General features: G+C 41.5%; 1 long non-coding RNA gene and 2 pseudogenes across 3 annotated transcripts in view; 2 read left to right on the top strand and 1 right to left on the bottom strand.

The window, feature by feature from the left end:
• The window catches only part of LOC148115844 (uncharacterized), an 81,135-nt gene that overhangs the window by 36,181 nt on the left and 25,152 nt on the right, over positions 1-19,802 (bottom strand). The gene's annotated exons all lie outside the window — the stretch shown is intronic.
• On the top strand, positions 87-7,002 carry LOC132711701 (uncharacterized; annotated as a pseudogene). The gene is made up of 6 exons (XR_015731746.1): positions 87-297; positions 1,113-1,707; positions 1,960-2,077; positions 2,198-2,280; positions 3,059-3,185; positions 4,246-7,002. The product of XR_015731746.1 is annotated as an uncharacterized LOC132711701 (transcript).
• LOC132708969 (uncharacterized) lies at positions 11,720-17,218 on the top strand (annotated as a pseudogene). The gene is made up of 6 exons (XR_015731743.1): positions 11,720-11,837; positions 12,808-13,367; positions 13,626-13,728; positions 13,834-13,916; positions 14,283-14,409; positions 14,999-17,218. The product of XR_015731743.1 is annotated as an uncharacterized LOC132708969 (transcript).

Here is a 19,802-nt window from a genome sequence, read left to right on the forward strand (position 1 = left end):
CCCGGTGTTGCATGCTGGATCCACCAGGGGGCTCCCCAGGTAGCCGTTAGAAAGGCAGGGCTGCCCTCACTCGCTTTGGGAGGAAACTGAGCATGCGCTCTTTCACCAGGTCCGAGACCCTCCCTTGGCATTTTGCAAACAAGGCTGGAAGTGCGTCCGCCCTTTCTACAGTGCCCGATTCTGGTTTCCCCGCCGCCGCCCCCTCGCTACGAGCCTTAGACCGAGCCTTTCCAGCAGTCCAAGAGGCTGCAAGGAAGCCTTGCACGGAGGGAGATCAAGACCTGACTCCGGAGTTGAGTAAGTGGGGAGGAACTTTTTTTTCCACGGGCTGGACCGTGCATGGAGACACGCAAAACTTCATCAAGTTCGGAGTCCTGGGAAGTGAGGAGCCCCTTGTCCCATGTTCCCCTGCCGCCCCTGTGCATGCATGCACGGGCGAGGCAGGGAAGAAATCAAAAGCTACAGTCCCGCTACGTTGCCTCCAGGAGGAAAATCGGGACCTCCAGAAAAGTCGGAGTCATTCAGGATTTGGCGAAAAGTGAGAAACCTCTTTCCGGGAAATGCCTGAATCAAAATGTTAGGTCGTAGGTGGTTTATTGATCCGGGTATTATTCTGTTTGCATTGAATCGTGGTTTGTTGATTGCGATTTCTCAGCTACCCATAGCGGTTTGGGCCAGGAGGTTAATGGGGTTCTGCTGTCTAGTAGCAGAACTTCCAGTATCAAGTTATACTGGACTTTCAAATATTAATTTACCTGTTAAATCGATTGAGAAAGCCACTCATCTCAATGGCTGTTTCTGACCTGATACATTTATCATCTGAATTCTACAGAGGTTGTTTTTAATGTCACAAGCAGCCATCAAAATTATTTGAATAAATAAGTAGGAATTAGAAATCAAAAACATGTTTTAAATGTATGCATCCAAAGTTTTTAGTCCTTGATCAAAGTTGATGCAGAAGGTTACTACAGAATTCTTTTTCCATACGTTAGTCTACCAACGAATAAGATTTCCTTCCTCTTTGCAGATATTGTGGGGTTCATAAAGAATGTCTTATGTGGGTTTTCTGGATGCTCAGTTGTTCTTGAAGTTTCTTTTGTTTTCCATTTCAGATATATAACTTGGAAATCTTTCCTGGTTCCCTTGGAGTCCGAAGTATCTTGTGTGGGAAGAGGACTGAATGGCCTTTAGGAGATTTGGCCACTGATTTTTACTAATCAGTTTTACTGTTTAGTAAAACTTGGGAGAGTTTTACTAATCCATCCATCCATCCATTTTGGAGCTGGATTAGAGACCAGAGAGAACATGGAGGGACAACTTCCACCAGATGCAGGAGCTGGAAAAGGCCCTCCAGTTACTCAGCCTTGGAGCTGTGAGGAAAATGGGGCAAGTTCTGGGCAGAAGAGCCAAGAAGAGGAAGCCAACAGTTCAGAGGTTCAATGCTGTGACTTCAGAAAAGTGCAGTTCCAGGAGGGGAAGAGTCCCCGAGATGTTTGCAGTCAGCTTCACCACCTTTGCTTTCAGTGGCTGCAGCCGGCAAGACACACAAAGGCTCAGATACTGGACTTGGTGCTCCTGGAGCAGTTCCTGGCTGTCCTTCCTCCAGAGATGGAGAAATGGGTGCGAGAGTGTGGAGCACAAACCAGTTCCCAGGCTGTGGCCCTGGCCGAAGGCTTCATCCTGGCCCAGGAGTCAGAAAAGATGCAGGTGTGAGAACGTAATCATTTCAGCTCTAAAGAGAATCTTTCTGAATTTGTCAATTCCTTTTTGGTAGAGTTTTCTGGGATTATTAATACCTAAGGACAGTTGTTCCCTTTTTCTTCCAGAGGATGTGTTTGGGGCAATTCTTCCATTCTCTTTTGACTTTTGCAAATGGGACAGTGGGATCTGCTGGTTTAAAGGTGCACTATGATAATTCCTTACTGTCTTTCTTTGTTTCTCGTATCACATCATGTCCAGAAATGCTTGGAAGCTATGACTGAGTATCCCAAGGGGAAGAAGGATTCATTCAGATCTTCTCAAGAGCTGCTGTTCAGGGAGATCTTACACAAAGATCAAAGCCAGGACATCACTCTAGGTAAGGATAGGTATTTCTGTGTGATGTGAGAGTTCAACCTTTATCTGATTCTTCTGCTCCTCTTGATTGGAATGTCTCTCTTTAACAAATCTGCTTCCACCATTTTTCTCTTTCTCACAGAGAGTAGAAAGCTGTCCTTGGAATTTTTTGAATCAGTTCCTCTTTGTGGTGGAGCTGAAGGATTCGCTGAACCGCTACTTCAGGTAAGGAGAAAAAAGATCGGAAAATGTCCATGAATCTTGAATGGATTTCACTTTGTTCCAAAGTTCAATGTAATAAATTGCTGTTTCTAAGCAATACAAATCCAATATTAGACTCAAAATTCATATTTAGTTTAGCCTATCTTTCCCTTCTGAGGGGATCCTTTGTGAAGCACTTTGTTCACTTCTCCTGCTTCACAGTCAGATTTTATTGAACAGACTGTTGTAAGCATCAGGGTTCTTCCTCCCTGGATCGCCCAGGGTCATTCTCACATACCATTACAAAAAAATACTTTTTTAAAATTTTGCCTTTTCAAAAGCATCTTTGGGACAACCATGACCTGGTGATTGAGAATCTCCATAGACATATCCTGTTACAAACTCTTCTAGCACCCTCATGAAGGTGTGGAGTTTGGTTACATTTCCTCCTCAGTGGATAAAGTAAACCACTGGCAAAAATGTCAGGTGGGTTTTCCCAGTATTTGGCATGGCCCACCATAGGAATAATTGTAGCCACTGATAACTAGTGAATTTAAGACCCAACTACCAATTGACCAAGAAAACTATTTTAGTTGGCTACACTGAAAGGCATTCCAAATACTTCCAACGTGATCCAATGTGCTTCAGTTATGCCGTCAGTCAAAAGCACTGAGATCTCATTCTGAACTCTGTATAAGATGCCCAATTTGTCCACTGGATCTCTCTCCTTGAATTGTAGAAGAAAACTATCAAATTATTCTTGGGATTATCTATTAAAAGGAAAACTTCTTTCCTTGTTCAGGGTGGTTTGTCTTTTGAGGAAGTGGCCGTGTATTTCTCCAAGGAGGAGTGGTCTCAACTGGACACTGACCAAAAAGCACTCCATGGAGAAGTCATGCTGGAAAATTCCAGGAATCTGGCTTCTCTAGGTAAGAATCCCTATCTGTGCTCAGAAACAGAGAAAAGTCATGCGGTCCGAGAGGAGGGTTTATATGTTATTAAAAAATAGTTTAAGTGAAATAAGTGATTTAAAGAAATCATTTATTTATATCCTGCCTTTATATTTTGTAAATAATAAAGGTAGTGGACAAACCCAATATTCCTCCCTCCTGCTGTTTTCCCTACAACAAGAACCTTGTGACGTAGGTTGAGCTGAGAGAGACTGGCCCAAAGTCACCCAGCCAGCATTCACCCTAAGGCTGAACTACTCATTGACCTAGTTTCTAGCCTGGTGTCTTAAGTGTTTGACCAAACTGACTTTATGGAAGAAAGAAATTTATTGAAAGAAGACTTGGAAAACTGCATAGCCTCTCTTTTTACATAAAGGAAATGGTTTTTTTTTTTAATGCTTTCTGCTCATAAAATACAAAATATTCATTTTCATGCGACAGAAGATATTACTAAGAATCTGAGGGATAGGCTGCACATAGGGATGGTGTGGGCCTCTTGAGCAAGGTCCTGCCTATTCCTAAATCTCATCTCTACGTCCCCGATGGTCCTGTGCTGCTAAAACAAAACTATATGGGTCCTGAGTGGGATGTCTCTTCTCTGAGATGTGCCCACTTGTGTACTAATTGAGGGTGGGGAGCTATTGCCATCCAGAAATTCCCCTTGGCTTTGAAAGATTCTGCTCTGCAGACAAGTGGGGATGAGACTTTCAATGAAGTTCAGGAGCTGGTAGGTATGTTGTTGACCCAGCATGATACTGTGTCCAATGGACTTCAGGAGTTTGTGGCACCATGGAATAGTCCCAGGTCAGAGATTATATCAGGGTTGTGTCTTAGATTCATTGTGATGTGACCCAATCATGTTATATGAGGATCAGTAGGGATACACTTGGAAATGGGTTCTTGCTAAAATCTTAATTTGGAATCTTCATGTTTCCCACCACAGCAGCCAAGGTATATTGATGATTCTTTGGCTAAATTTCAGAAGAAAAGGTTTGATTGTTCTCCTATTCTTGCTACAATTTATTTTTTCTTTTTTAAGGCTATAATGGCCAGGAGAATAAGAATTGCAAGGAGAAATGCCAAGCGAGTCATTCGAAAGAGGGGAAAGGGAAACGATATCAATGCATGGAGTGTGGAAAGGCCTTTACTCATAGCAGTAGTCTCCATTCCCATAAGAGGATCCACCGAGGAGAGAAGCCATATCAATGCATGGAGTGTGGAAAGACCTTTAGTAGGAAAAACGTTCTGATTCAGCATAAAACTATCCATACAAATGAGAAGTTATATCAATGCATGGAATGTGGAAAGTCCTTCTCTTATAATAGCTCTTTCATAATCCATCAAAGGAATCACAAAGGAGAAAGACCTTATAAATGCATGGAGTGTGGAAAGACCTTTACTTGCAGTAGTAGTCTCAATTCCCATATGAGGATCCACAGAGGAGAGAAACCATATCAATGCATGGAGTGTGGAAAGAACTTTATTTCTAGTGGTTGTCTTAATTCCCATAAAAGGATCCACACCGGAGACAAGCCATATCTATGCAAGGAATGTGGAAAGACCTTCTCTTATTATAGCTCTCTTATAATACATCATAGGAATCACAAAGGGGAAAGACCATATCAATGCATGGAGTGTGGAAAGGGTTTTAGCAGTAGTAGTCATCTTAACTCCCATAAAAGAATCCACACAGGAGAGAAACCGTATCAATGCATGGAGTGTGGAAAGACCTTCTGTTATTCTAAGTCTTTTATAAGGCATCAAATGAATCACAAAGGAGAAAGACCTTATAAATGTATGGTGTGTGAAAAGAGCTTTACTTGTACCAGTCATCTTAACACTCATAAGATGACCCACATAATAGAAAAGCCATATCGTTGTGTGGAGTGTGGAAAGACCTTCTGTTACAATCATTCTCTTATACTCCATCAAAGGATTCACAAAGGGGAAAAACCATATCAATGCATGGAGTGTGGAAAAAACTTTACTTGCAGTAGCAATCTCAATTCACATAAGAGGATGCACACAGAAGAGAAACCATATCAATGTAAGGACTGTGGAAAGATCCTTACTTCTACCAGTAGTCTTAATTCCCACAAGAAGACCCACACAGGAGAGAAGCCATATCAATGCATGGAATGTGGAAAAAGCTTTAGTAGGAAATACGCTCTGATTCACCATAAAACTATCCATACAGAGGAGAAGCCATATCAATGCATGGAATGTGGAAAAACCTTCTGTTATTATGACTCTCTCTTAAGACATCAAAGGAATCACAAAGGAGAAAGACCTTATCAATGCATGGAGTGTGGAAAGAGCTTTAGTTGCAGCAGACATCTTGATTCCCACAAGAAGACCCACTCAGGAGAAAAGCCATATAAATGTGTTGAATGTGGAAAAGGCTTTAGGTGGAATTCTGCTCTTACCACCCATAAAAGGATCCATACAGGAGAAAGACCGTATCAATGCATGGAGTGTGGAAAGACCTTTACTAGTAGCAGTAGTTGTAATTCCCACAAAAGGATCCACACAGGCGAGAAGCCATATAAATGTGTGCACTGTGGAGAAGGCTTTAGACGGAGTTGTGATCTCATTTTGCATAAAAGGATCCATATGGGAGAAAAAACCATATAATTGCATGAAGTGTGGGAAGAGCTTTGCAAGGAGTAACACTCTCACTTGCCATAGAAGGATCAACACACGGGAGAAACCATTTCAATAAAGCCAGTGTGAGAAGAACTTCAATAGAAATACAGGTAGTCCTCAGTTTATGACTGCAATTCATCCCAAAATTTCTGTTGCTAAGCAAGATAGTTATTAAGTGACTTTTGCCCCATTTTACTACTTTTCTTGCCGCATTCGTTAACTGAATCTTGTACCCTAATCCTAAGTATCTTTTAGGTTAAAAAAAAAATTCCACAGCATTATTAGAGGTTATCTGATATCTCTTGCCTCAATATTGGCCGAAGTATCTTGACCTAGCCCTTTTTCTGGCTGTTCGACTTTTTCCATCCCTGCTTGTCTGAGGAAGGCTTCAGTGAGAAGTTTGATTGCTGCACTCAGGATGTTAGTTGATGCTTACAAAGTCTTGCAATCTTTGAGGGCCAAATTTCCTTCCTTTAGCAGCTAAGATTTGTTTTCCTTCACAGTGCTTAATGAGTCCGTTTGTCAGAGGTTTTTTTTTAAGCCATACCCAGTTTGAGCTGAAAACATCCATCAAAAGTACTGGATTCTAGACAATTTACGTTTTCTGTCGCCGAATAAGGATTGTGGAGATGTTTTATTTTGAAAAAATATCCAAGATACAAAAGTGAAACATAATGTGCAAATTCTTTCTTTGCTTTTGTCTTGTACTAGATCTATAGTGTAGTAAACATCCAAACAATGTGTAAGTTTTTTCTATGTTTTGTTTTCTTATAATAGATTTTTCGTATATTTGTACTATACAATGTTCTCTATAATATACTATTATTAATATGCTATTATACAATATATTATTGTTCATATACTATATAACCAGCGATTGGATTCAAATAATTTAACCACCAGTTCTCTGCCCTAATGACCGGTTGGGTAGGCGTGACTGGGTGGTCATGTCACTGGGTGGGCGTGGCCAAATCAATGTCACTCACATTGCAGGGTGCCTCTCCTTGCCCAACCTCCTCACCTCTCCTAGCCGCTCCCCTCAAACATCTCAACATATCTATAGTTCTGTAAAAATTTTCATCTTTTTTCAACTTGATTAGCTGCAGCCTGCTGATATATAAAAGGACTTGGAATAAATAAATAAACCAAAGTTTGGTGCTACTTTCATTTATTTCATACCATGTGCTCTGCCATACTATAAACCTCTTAGATCCAGCAATGTATTACACCACCTTTAGTTATATAAATGTACTGAAATGCTCCTATAATTGCTGATCAGACGTATTACTGTGTGGAAATGTGGGGGCATTCCTCCGTAGTGAATTGACAGTAACATTTCTCCAATCTAACCCAAGCAATCACAATAAAGAAGCAACAAATATGATGGAGCTGATTCCTGGCAACTGTTTAATGAGATTTTATTATTTAGTATAAACTGAAATTCAGTTTATTTTTAAATAGTTCATTTGGTTTTCACTGTGTTCCAATATTAAATTTTAATTACACTCCTTTGAGGAGAGGCAATCTCTAAGTTTCCATGAATGTGTAACCAAGCATCCATCCATCATCTTTGGGATTTCTATGGAATATCTTCGCTGGGTGTGATTATAATTAATTCCTTTACTTAAAAATCACTTGTAAAGGAATAAGAATCTGCAGAAGGCAAATGCATACATGCTTTAAATAAAAACCTACAATTTATTTGCAACCTTTGTTATTCATATGACAAAGGGTTATGTATAATTTAAATAAATACTTGCATAATTCTTCCTGGACAAGGAGTTGAGCAAAATAAAACAAGGTGACTCTATATCCTAAATAGAAGATTGAAACCTGAATACAGATTATGGTAATAACAAATGAATTTGTAATGGCACAAATACACTTCTGCCTGGAGGAAATAGACTATCACTGACTCAATGTTTACAGTTATCAAAGTTGTTTACCCAAAGAACATTTAAAATGTTCTTTCTTAACTGAAATTTTTGCATGTAGACATTTGCTGGAAAAATGTCACAATCCAAATACTAATATTCTTTATTATGGCCCAAAGAATTTGATTTGATATCATTTATGCTTTCCAGGCAAAAACAATATTAATTGCCTCAATGTTATTTTAGAAAACAGATCATACATTCAATATTACCTTCTGCCAGGTAAAGGTCAACTGAGCCAAGTAGGGCATCCAATCTACTTTTCTTCATAGTCCAAGGTTTCATTTTATACATCTGATAATGGGGGGAAAAGAACAAACTATAGTTTATGACTTAAGATACCTTGAATCCTCAAGCCAAGGAAAACTGATGTCAAACTTGTGTTGAGTCTCTGTGGCGCAAGGGATTAACATGTATGGCTGTTAACCAGAAGGACGGTAGTTCAAGCCCATCCAGGGACTGATTAGTTGAACAGACAGCTCCAGGTTCTTGCAGAAGCCCTTTACAAGAGGTGAGGATTTGGCAATCTCATCAAGACAGAATGCAGAACAAACTTCTAGGCAGTCTTTCTGAAATCAGCTGTCTAACTTTCCAAGAACTGAACATTTGCTGACAGCCACATCCACTGAAATAGGAAATCCCTGATAAATCAGTCTCTCTCTCCCAAGTGAAAGCTCCAAGCTGCACATATGACCCAGAGATGGGTTGCAGCAGGTTCTGACCAGTACTGGAGAACTGGTAGCAGAAATTTTGAGTAGTGCAGAGAACCGGTAGTAAAAATTCTGACTGGCCCCCGCCCCTTTTATTCTCTGCCTCCTGGGTCCCAGCTGATCATGAGGAAATGGGGATTTTGCAGTAACCTTCCCCTGGATTGGGGAGGGAATGGAGATTTTACAGTATCTTTCCCATGCCACGCCTGTTTTGCTTTTAGTTTCTTTTGCTAGTCCTCTGCTAGTGAAAATGCCCTCCTCGGCTCCATTTTCACTGGCAAAGGGCTCTAGGAGGTTGTTGCCGCCAAAAATAGGGCCCAAGGTGGCTGGGCAGAGCCCCTGAGCTGCGTTTTCACTGGCAGAGGCACTGTGGGCCGGTCCTTCGCTGTTACCAGAGCAGCCCCATGGGTCAGATCTAAGCACCCCGCAGGCTGGATTCAGCCCGCGGGCCTTGAGTTTGACACAACTGATATAGAGTTTAGTTTGCCTCTTTCTCTCTCTTTCTGCCAAGTTAGAGATTCATGAGAATGAAAGTAACTTCAGTGTGGTCACATTGCAAATAAACAAGCAAGGAAAAGCAAAGGTTTATTGATAATCAAAATAAAACCTAATTTTTTTATTTTTTTATTTATTTTTTTTTTGCTTTAATTTATATCCCGCCCTTCTCCGGAGACTCAGGGCGGCTTACAATGCGTTAAGCAATAGCCTTCATACTTTTGTATATTTATAAAGTCAGCTTATTGCCCCCACAATCTGGATCCTCATTTCACCTACCTTTGAAAGGATGGAAGGCTGAGTCAACCTTGAGCCTGGTGAGATTTGAACTTGCAGTAATTGCAAGCAACAGATGTTAATAACAGTGTTTAGTCCACTGTACTACAGGCTCTAATAAATATGAAATTAAGAAAAATTACTTCAGAAAATAACTTCAGTTTCTGACAGACAGAGGTAAGGAGAAGCAGCTCTTGGATGTTGTTAGATCGGGCAAGTGAGGAGCCAGGAGCCAGGTCGAAGTGAACAACAACTCTTTAATAGACAGAATCCAGCAAATGTACAGTAGGACAGCTCTTCTTATATAGCTTCTTACCCAGGGTGCTAGCCAATAATCATCGAGCTTTTTCCCCGCTTAATTTTCCCTCCAAAATTAGATACATAACAGATGTGGAGATCATTATACTACCAAATCAAGGAAATTTATTTGGTCAAAGGCCTATTATTTGAGAAACACATCACATATACATATATCAATGCATCCTATATGAAAAAAGCTTCAGGATGAAGAATTGCTCTCACAAAATAAGCCAGAATGAGGGGAAGCCCATCAAATGCATGTTCAAAAACATATTTTCAAGCATATTTTTGCCCTAGCAATGGCATGGTTATTCGTGAGACTTTATTAAATATTGTTTCGTTCTAACTAAAAATTAAAACCACATGAAAACTTTTGGAAAGGTTTATGCGGGAGGATACTTCAGACTCTCAGAGGAGCAGGACATTTTGAAACTATTCAAACATTATTCACTGATGCCTTTTTAGATACTTTTGGCCTGGATGATTGAGTCTTCATTTGCGTATTGCATTTTATTTTGGGGAAGCTCCTGCAATCAGTATGGTAGAGTTAGTACATTCCAACAACTCTCTGACTATGCCTAACTAAAAATTTTCATTTTGACTGTAGAAGTTACTTGGATGAGTAACAAAACATCAAATTTAATAAACTTTGGTCCAGTTATCATGATTTAAACTTTTTAGATACTTTTGGCCTGGATGATTAAGTTTTCTTTTACATATTGCTCACTGAAGGTTCTGGATCAAACAGGTGAAAGGGCATCAATTTTGATTTTGTAATCATGTCGATTTTTTCATAATAGAAGACTGACAAAATTAGACAGGTGGTACTTAAAAGGAGTTTTGATATATAAAGAAATGGGCTGAAAGAAGCAGAGCAAAAATGAGAAGTTACAGCCATTATTTTTAAATTGCTTCTTAACTCTATTTCCCCATTTCTTTATTTCATTAATGTAGATAAATCTTTTTGTTCTTCTTGCACTGTCACTTCCAGATCCAGTCTAATCTCTTCAAACTAGGGAAGTCTTCATTTCTTTTGGCTAGAAAAAATACACCTTCTTTTACTCCAAAGGTCTTAAGGTTCCTACTCATATTTCCTACAGTGTATTCCCAATTGAACACTTAAATAAAACTATTTTTGTCTTTTTTTTTTTTTTGCCTCATGGTATTTGAGCCTTATGTTTACTTTTCAACATTTGACTTTCCTAGTTTTGCAATTCCACCTTTTCTCCAGCCACACATGAGATTTCAATCTTCCATTCACCATTTCTCCATCATGGCACCTTGTTTTGAGGGAAAATTTCCTAAAGGTCCACAAGTTTCAGCTCTCTCTCCATTTTGGAACTTGATTTTTGGGGGGATGCCTTTTTTCCTCAGGATTGTTTCCTCAGGATTATTTTTATTATTGCAGGCTGCCTCTTGGTGCTTCCAACTCTCCTTGGCTGCCTAGAATCATGAATTTGAAAAGGGAGCTGTAATAATTGAACTCACTAAAGAAAGTCAATACAAATCTTAACTTTCCTAAGGCATATTTTTCCTCCCTGTATCTCTGCCAGCCCCCATATCTTCCATCACTTCAGGGCTGAGTTTGCCAACAACCACAAGACAGAAGCTTGTCTTTCAAAGAAAGGCTTTGTTTCTTGTGTTTTGACTGCCCTGCCATTTCTGACAGGATTTTTGCACCTACAGACCCTTCAGCAGAGAAGCTGCTCTTGAAGAAAGCGGCTTTTGAGTCTCCACAGAGATTTCCTCACTGTTGGCAAGACCACAGATGGTTCTTAGACATTAAAAAGAGGAAAATCTTAAAACTGCCGCCTGCTGGAGATGACACGGCCTTTCTAGGCAGTCAATGTTATTAGAGGGACACTTTTCTGCTAGTGATAATGCCCATCATCCGAGTCCCACATGGAAATGATGATGCCCTGCGTGTCCTTTGGAATCGCCCGCAGGATCCTCCAGGAGGCTCCCTCGGTAGCCGTTGGAAGAGCCGGCCAGAGCCCCCTCCCGCTTTCGAAGAAAACTGAGCATGCGCATTCTTCTTTTCCCCGTCACAAGTGTTCTCCGTGCCTCCCCCCCCCTTTTTTTTTTTCACCCCCAGAAAAGGCTGGGAGCGCATCTGGCTTTTCCACCGTGTCCGATCCGGCTCCCCTTCGCTGTGAGCCTTGGTTCTGAGTTTCTCCAGAAGTCCAAGAGTTTGCAGGGAAATCTTCCACGGATGGAAATCCAGACGTTGTTACTGGAGGCGTGCATGGCGACCTGCAAAACTTCATCAGGTTCGGAGTTATGGGAAAGGGAGATCCCGTGGTCCCATGTTCCCCTGCTCACCCGCACTCCCATCTCCCGGTCCATGCACGGGCCAGGCAGAGGAGAAAGCAAAGCTCCGGACCATCGCGCTGCTCCTTTTGAGGGGATCAGGATCGCAGAAACCAAGGGATCCATTTACCCTCCATTTCATTGGGAAAAACCCTGCAAGGGGGCGCGGGAGAGGGTTGAGAGAGATCGGCTTTGCAAAACAAATTTCTACTTACAAATCAGTCTTGACTCCTGGACAATTTCCTGCAAATTTCTTGCCTTGTTTTCCGAAGGGGATTCCTTCTCCTCCTCTTTCCTAGGCTGAGAGAAGCGCCCTGCCGAAGTCGCTCCTGCTGGCTTTGCATGCAAGGCTGCAACTCCGCGTGCAAGAAATTGGATATAAGGTGTGCAAGGACTGGAACTCGGTTTCCTGGTTTCCAGCCCTTTCACCACCAACTGGTTCTTCCAGCACATCACAAGATCCTCCACATCATGTTAATGCATGGATGGTTTATTCATTGAGATATTCGTTCTGTATGCCCTAGGATCATGGTTTCTTAATTCTGCCTTCTGGAGTTTCCCCAGGAGTTTCGGCCAGGAGTTTGATGGGGTTCTCATCTCCATTGCTGTTTGTGAACTAAGATTTATGATTCCGATTGTGCAAAGGTTGCTTTTTACTTTGCAAGCAGCCATCGAAATTATTAGTATAAATAATAAGGCACTAGAATTCCCAAACTTTTCTAAATGTATTTATCCAATATTTTCCGTCCTTGTTTGAAGCTGATCTAAAAGGGTGATCCTGAATTTACTGCAGTAGTCAGTCTTCCTAATAAGATACCCCCTCCTTACAGATATTGCTGGATTTCTATCTCTTTTTTGGGGGGAGAAGGAAGAGGTTACTCAGTATTCAGATTTGTTACCATATTGAGCAGGCTGTGTTTTCCATTTCAGATATGTAAACTGGAAATCTTTCCTGGTTCCTCTAGAGTCCAATGGCCTTCAGAGATTTGGCTAGACCTCTTGTGATTAATAAGGCCTTTGGAAATTCATCAGTCCATTTTGGAAATGAGACCAGAGACTTAGAGACCAGAGAGAAGATGGAAGGACAAAGCCCAGCAGATGCAAGAATTGTAAAAGGCCCTCCAGCTGCTCAGCCTTGGAGCTGTGGGAAGAATGGGGTAAATTCTGGGCAGAAGAGCCAAGAAGAGGAAGCCAAAAGTTTAGAGATCCAATATTGTCACTTCAGGAAAGTGCAGTTCCAGGAGGGGAAGAGTCCCCGAGATGTTTGCAGTCAGCTTCACCATCTTTGCAGTCAGTGGCTGCAGCCAGAAAGACACACAAAGGTTCAGATGCTGGACTTAGTGCTCCTGGAGCAGTTCCTGGCTGTCCTTCCCCCAGAGATGGAGAAATGGGTGCGGGAGTGTGGAGCGAAGACCAGTTCCCAGGCGGTGGCCCTGGCCGAAGGCTTCTTGCTAAACCAGGAGGAGGAAAAGAGGCAAGAAGAGTTGCAGGTGTGAGAATGTAGTCTTAGCAGCTCTATAGAGGAGATCTCTGAATTTGTGAATTCCTTTTTTGCAGTTTTCTGGAATTATTAACTCCTGTGGCCTGTTGTTCCATTATTCTTCAAGAAAATATGTTTGGAGCAATTTTTCCATTCTGTTTCGAGTTTCAGCAATGGACAGTGGGGTCTGCTGGTTTAAAGGTGCAATATGATAATTCATTTCTATTTCTGTGCTCTTTCTTTGTTTCTCCTATCACATCATGTCCAGAAATCCTTGGAAGCTGTGACTGAGTATCCCAAGGGGAGGAAAGATTCATTCAGATCTTCTCGAGAGCTGAAGTTCAGGGATCAAAGTCAGGGCACCATGCCAGGTAAGAAAAGCTCTTTCTGTGAGATGTAACATTTAGCTGATTCTTTTGCCTGGAACCTCTCTCTTTATAACAAATCTGCTTCCACTGTTTTTCCCTCTCTTACAGAGAGTAGAAAACTGTCCTTGGAAATTTTAGAATCACCTCCTCTTTGTGGTGTGGCTGAAGAATTGGCTGAACCACTATTTCAGGTAAGGAGGAAAAAGATTGGAAAATGTCCATAAATCTTGGATGGATTTCATTTTGTTCTAGAATTTATTATAATAAATTGCTGTTTCTAAGCAATATGAATCTGACATCTGGTTATTCTAAACTGATATGCAGCCTTGCCTATTTCTCCCTTCTGAGGGGATCCTTTGTGAGTTTGCTTTTAAAAACATTTGGGACAACCGTGACCTGGTGACTGAGAATCTCCATAGACATTATTACAAGTGATCTCATTCTGAATTCTGAAGAAGAGGCCTATTTTGTTCACTGGATCTCTCAATTGGTGGAAGAAAACTGACAAATTATTCTTGGGATTATCTGTTAAAAGGAAAACTTGTTCCCTTGTTTAGGATGTTTTGTCTTTTGAGGATGTGGCTGTGCATTTCTCCAAGGATGAGTGGTCTCAACTGGACGCTGACCAAAAAGCTCTCCATGGAGAAGTCATGCTGGAGAATTCCAGGAATTTCTTTTCTCTGGGTAAGAATCCCTATCTTTGCTCAGAAACATAGAAACGTCATGGGGCGGGGCGGCTGAGATGTGACTACTGATAAAACATCACTTATTTATTTATATCCTTCCTTTATTTTTTGGAAATAATAAAGGCAGCGGAGAAGCCCAATATTCCTTCCTCCTGCTGTTTTCCCTACTACAACCCTGTGACACGGGTTGAGCTGAGAGAGACTGGCCCAAAATCTCCCAGCCAGCATTCATCCCTAAGGCTGAACTATACTTACAGCTTCTAGCCTGGTGCCTTAACTGTTTCACCAAACTGAATTTATAGAAGAAGGAAATTTATTGAAAGAAATATTGGAAAACTGCATAGCTTTCCTTGTTACATAAAGTAATTGGTTTTTTGAATGCTTTCTGCTGATAAAATACAACATTTCATGCCATAGAAGATATTAAGGAGAATCTGAGGGACAGACTACAGATAGGTGTGATGTCATCTCTTGAGCAAGATTCTGCCTACCAGGGTTCGGTATTCATATCTGAATCTGGTCAATGGGTGCCCAATGGGCCTGAGATCCTATAACCAAGACTTTCATTTTCATTTTTCTTTTTGAAGGCTTTAATGGGCAAGAGAATAAGAATTGCAAGGAGGAATGCCAATCCATCCATCAGAAAAGGGAAAAGGGGAAATTTGCAGATCAGATGCAACCAAAGAGTGATGAAACAAAGCAATCACAAAGTGGAATTAAAAAAGGCTTTCCTCGGGTCAGTTGGCTTCCTAACCGTACAAACATCGATATGGGAGAAAGAGCATATCAGTGCATGGAATCAGGAAAGAGCTTTAATAAATCCGATCATCTCATTTCTCATAAAAACACACATTCAGAAGAGAAACCATATACCTGCAGGGAATGTGGGAAGACTTTCTGTAACAATGACTCCCTTAGAACTCACAAAAGGAATCACAAAGGAGAACAACTTTATAAATGCATGGAGTGTGGAAAGAGCTTTACTTGTACCAGTAGTCTTAATTCCCACAAGAGGATCCACACAGGAGAGAAGCCATATCAATGCATGGAGTGTGGAAAGGCTTTTAGGCAGAGTAGTCATCTTAATTGCCACAAGAGGACCCACACTGTAGAGAAGCCATATCAATGCATGGAGTGTGGAAAGAGCTTCAGTAGGAAATACGCTCTGATTCACCATAAAGCTATCCATACAGAGAAGAAGCAATATCAATGTATGAAGTGCAGAAAAACCTTCTGTTATTATGACTCTCTTATAAGACATCAAAGGATTCACAAAGGAGAAAGACCTTATAAATGCATGGAGTGTGGAAAGACCTTTATTTATAGCAGTAGTTTTAATAGACACAAGAGGATCCACACAGGAGAGAAACCATATCAATGCATGGAGTGTGGAAAGGCTTTTAGGCAGAGTAGTCATCTTAATTGCCACAAGAGGACCCACACTGTAGAGAAGCCACATCAATGCATGGAGTGTGGAAAGACTTTCTGTTATAATCATTCTCTTATAAGACATCAAAGGAGTCACAAAGGGGAAGAACCTTATAAATGCATGGAGGGTGGAAATACCTTTCATAAATCCGAGCATCTTATTTCTCATAAAAAGACACATTCAGAAGAGAAACCATATACTTGCAGGGAGTGTGGAAAGACCTTCTGTAATAATGACTCTCTTAGAACTCATGAAAGGAATCACAAAGGAGAACAACTTTACAAATGCATGGAGTGTGGAAAGAACTTTACTCGTAAGAGTAATCTTAATTCCCACAAGAGGATCCACACAGAAGAGAAACCATATCAATGCATGGAGTGTGGAAAGAGCTTTAGTAGTAAATATACTATGATTCACCATAAAAGCATCCATAAAGAGGAGAAGCCATATCAATGCATGGAGTGCAGAAAAACCTTCTGTTACAATCGTTCTCTTATAAGACATCAAAGGAATCTCGAAGAATCACACAGGAGAGAATTCATATAAATGTGTGGAATGTGGAAAGGGCTTTAAGTGGAATTCTGCTCTCACCTCCCACAAAAGGATCCACACAGGAGAGAAGCCATATCAGTGCATGGAGTGTGGAAAGACCTTTGCTTTTACCAGTCGTCTTGATTCCCACAAGAGGATCCAAGCAGGAGAGAAGCCATATAAATGTGTGCAATGTGGAGAGGGCTTTAAAAAGATCTATGATCTCATTTCCCATGAAAGAATCCATACAGGGGTGAAAACCATATGAATGCATGGAGTGTGGAAGGAGCTTTGCAAGAAATAACGCTCTTTACTTGCCATAAAGTACTTGCTATTTACTTTACACGCAGGCGAAACCATATCAATAAAGGAAGTGTGGGAAGATGTTCAATAGAAATACAGGTTTATGCCTGCAGTTTGAGCCCAAAATTCCCATTGCTAAGCGAAACAGTTGTTAAGTGAGTTGTGCTCCATTTTATGACATTTTTGCCACATATGTTAAGTCAATCATTGCAGTGATTAATTTAGTAACACTATTGTTAAGGGAATCTGGCTTTTCCATTGATTTTACTGATCAGAAGGTTACAAAAAGTGATCACATGACCCAAAGACATTGCAACCATTATAAATGGGGTCAGATGCCAAGCATTTGAAGTTTGATCAGGCTACCATTGATGCTGCAGTGGTCGCAAGTGTGAAAAATGGTCATGTCACTTTTTTTCAGTGCTGGTGTAACTTTGAACAATCACTAAATGAAGTGTTGTAAATTGAGGACTAGATATAGTTGACTAAAATCCCATGCAAATACCATCTAAGTAATAATCAAAATAAATACTAGCTTGCATAATTTGCCTTTCTAGTGGAAACCTGAACAAAATGGATCCCTAATCCTGCTTGTGGTTTTTCTAAGATCAAATAGTCTGTATATAGAAATACTAGCTGAATAACCATGCTGTGCTAGAAAACTATGATCGGGCTTGATAAATCGACACTTACATCTTGAAAATTAATGAGTAGTTATAATCGTCCTCTCCTCTTCCCTTCTCTCCCTCAGCCTTGCCCCACAGAAGCCTCCCCTATCCTCTCCCCTCCTCTCCCTCAGGCTTGCCCCACAGAAGCCTCCCCTATCCTCTCCCCTCCTCTCCCTCAGGCTTGCCCCACAGAAGCCTCCCCTATCCTCTCCCCTTCTCTCCCTCAGCCTTGCCCCACAGAAACCTCCCCTATCCTATCCCCTCCTCTCCCTCAGGCTTGCCCCACAGAAGCCTCCCCTATCCTCTCCCCTTCTCTCCCTCAGCCTTGCCCCACAGAAACCTCCCCTATCCTCTCCCCTCCTCTCCCTCAGGCTTGCCCCACAGAAGCCTCCCCTATCCTCTCCCCTTCTCTCCCTCAGGCTTGCCCCACAGAAGCCTCTCCTATCCTCTCCCCTCCTCTCCCTCAGGCTTGCCCCACAGAAGCCTCCCCTATCCTCTCCCCTCCTCTCCCTCAGGCTTGCCCCACAGAAGCCTCCCCTATCCTCTCCCCTCCTCTCCCTCAGGCTTGCCCCACAGAAGCCTCCCCTATCCTATCCCCTGCTTGCTGCTGTGAAAATAAAACTGAAACAAACTTCTCTGGTTGTGTTTTGCATTTGGAACAGATTTCTTTTTCAGGTGGGGAGGGGGAGTACAACGCCTTAGCATCAGAGTGTGTTAATAATAATATAGGAAATACTAATGCTCTGATGGTCATTTCTAAAAATCCTTTCTTAGTGAGCACCTAGAAGCCAAGAGGAACATAGGCGGCAAATTTCAAGTTTGTAGGCTTTACTGTTCTGGAGATTTTGTGATAATGCGTGAGTGGCATTTTGCTTTTTTATATATATAGATTCCTGATTGTTTTTCATTATATTGCTTCAAATATTCCAAAATATCAAACCCAATTAATCATGTTCTTCAACAAATCTTTTAGGTAAAAAAAAGAAAACCACAACTTTATTAGAGAGTATCTGATCCCTCTTGCTGTTGCCTCAGTATTTCTGTTCTGCTATTCAGCCAAGTAGCTGGACCTAGCTCTTTTTCTGACTGTTCTACCTTTCCATCGCTGCTTGTCTTTTGAAGGCTAGAATGAGAAGTCTGATTTCCGCATCCAGAATGTTGGCTGCTGCTTGCAAAATCTTGCAGTTTGTGAGTGCCATATTCCTTCCTTTAGCAGCTATTTGTTTTCATACACAATACTTAATAAGTCCCAGGAATCAGAACCGATTCCACCACTGCCCCCAATTTGTCATGGGTTCTTTTTCAACCATGCCTAATTTGATTCACGTGAACTCAAAAGATCCATCAAAAGTATGAATTCTAGACAATTTAAATTTTCTGTCTCCTATAAGAGTTGTGGAAATGTTTTATTTTGAAAAAATATCCAGGATACAAAAGCGAAACATACAAACCACATGTAAGTCCTTCCTATATTTGTTTTCTTATACTATTTATCCCCCCAAATAAGACATCCCCTGATAATAAGCACAATTGGGCTTTTGAATGCATGGCAATAAGGCCAAGCACTTATTTCAGGGTTCAAACAAAAAAAATAAGACAGGGTCTTATTTTCAGGAAAACACGGTAGATATTTAGTATATTGATACTTTACAATGTTATCTATATATATAAAAGTGAAACCACTCACGCATCATCACAAAATCTCCAGAACTGTAAAGCTTACAAACTTGAAATTTGCCACATATGTTCCTCTTGGCTTCTAGGTGCTCACTAAGAAAGGATTTTTAGAAATGACCATCAGAGCATTAGTATTTCCTATATTATTATTAACACACTCTGATGCTAAGGAGTTGTACTCCCCCTCCCCACCTGAAAAAGAAATCTGTTCCTCTGCCTCCCAAGTACCAGCTGATCGGGACAAAATGGGGATTCTGTAATAACCTTCCCCTGGAGTGAGGAGGAAATAGAGATTTTACAGTATCCTTCCCCTGGAGTGGGGTGGGAATGGAGATTTTACAGTATCCTTCCCCTGCCATGCCCACCAAGCCATGTCATGCCCACCCACAGAACCGGTAGTAAAAATTTTTGGAAACCCCCCCCCCCCGGATTAATCATCCACTAAACCCTAGTTTACCTGAGGGCCCTGCAGCCAGGCCATCAATGTCCTGACAACTGCCTGGCCTTGTGGCGAAGGCTCCAGAAACCCTAACCAAGACCTCACATGGCCACCAGACTTCTTCTCTTTCCCGCCACAATGGAGCAAGAAGCTGAGCAACGCACGTGGGGTCCTGGACCGGGCTACTGGAGCTGCCACAAGACGAGGCAGTTGTCAGGATGTTGATGGCCTGGTTGCGGGCCGCTCGGGTAAGCCAGTGCGGGGCATGGGGGGCAGCTCCGCACCCCCTCCCTTGCTTCATCCTCCACCCTACATTACCATGCTGTGGCCGCCGCACCAGTGCG

Source organism: Pantherophis guttatus, chromosome 2 (genome assembly GCF_059756535.1).
Source record: "Pantherophis guttatus breed Tessera chromosome 2, ASM5975653v1, whole genome shotgun sequence".
NCBI classification, from domain to species: Eukaryota; Metazoa; Chordata; class Lepidosauria; order Squamata; family Colubridae; genus Pantherophis; species Pantherophis guttatus.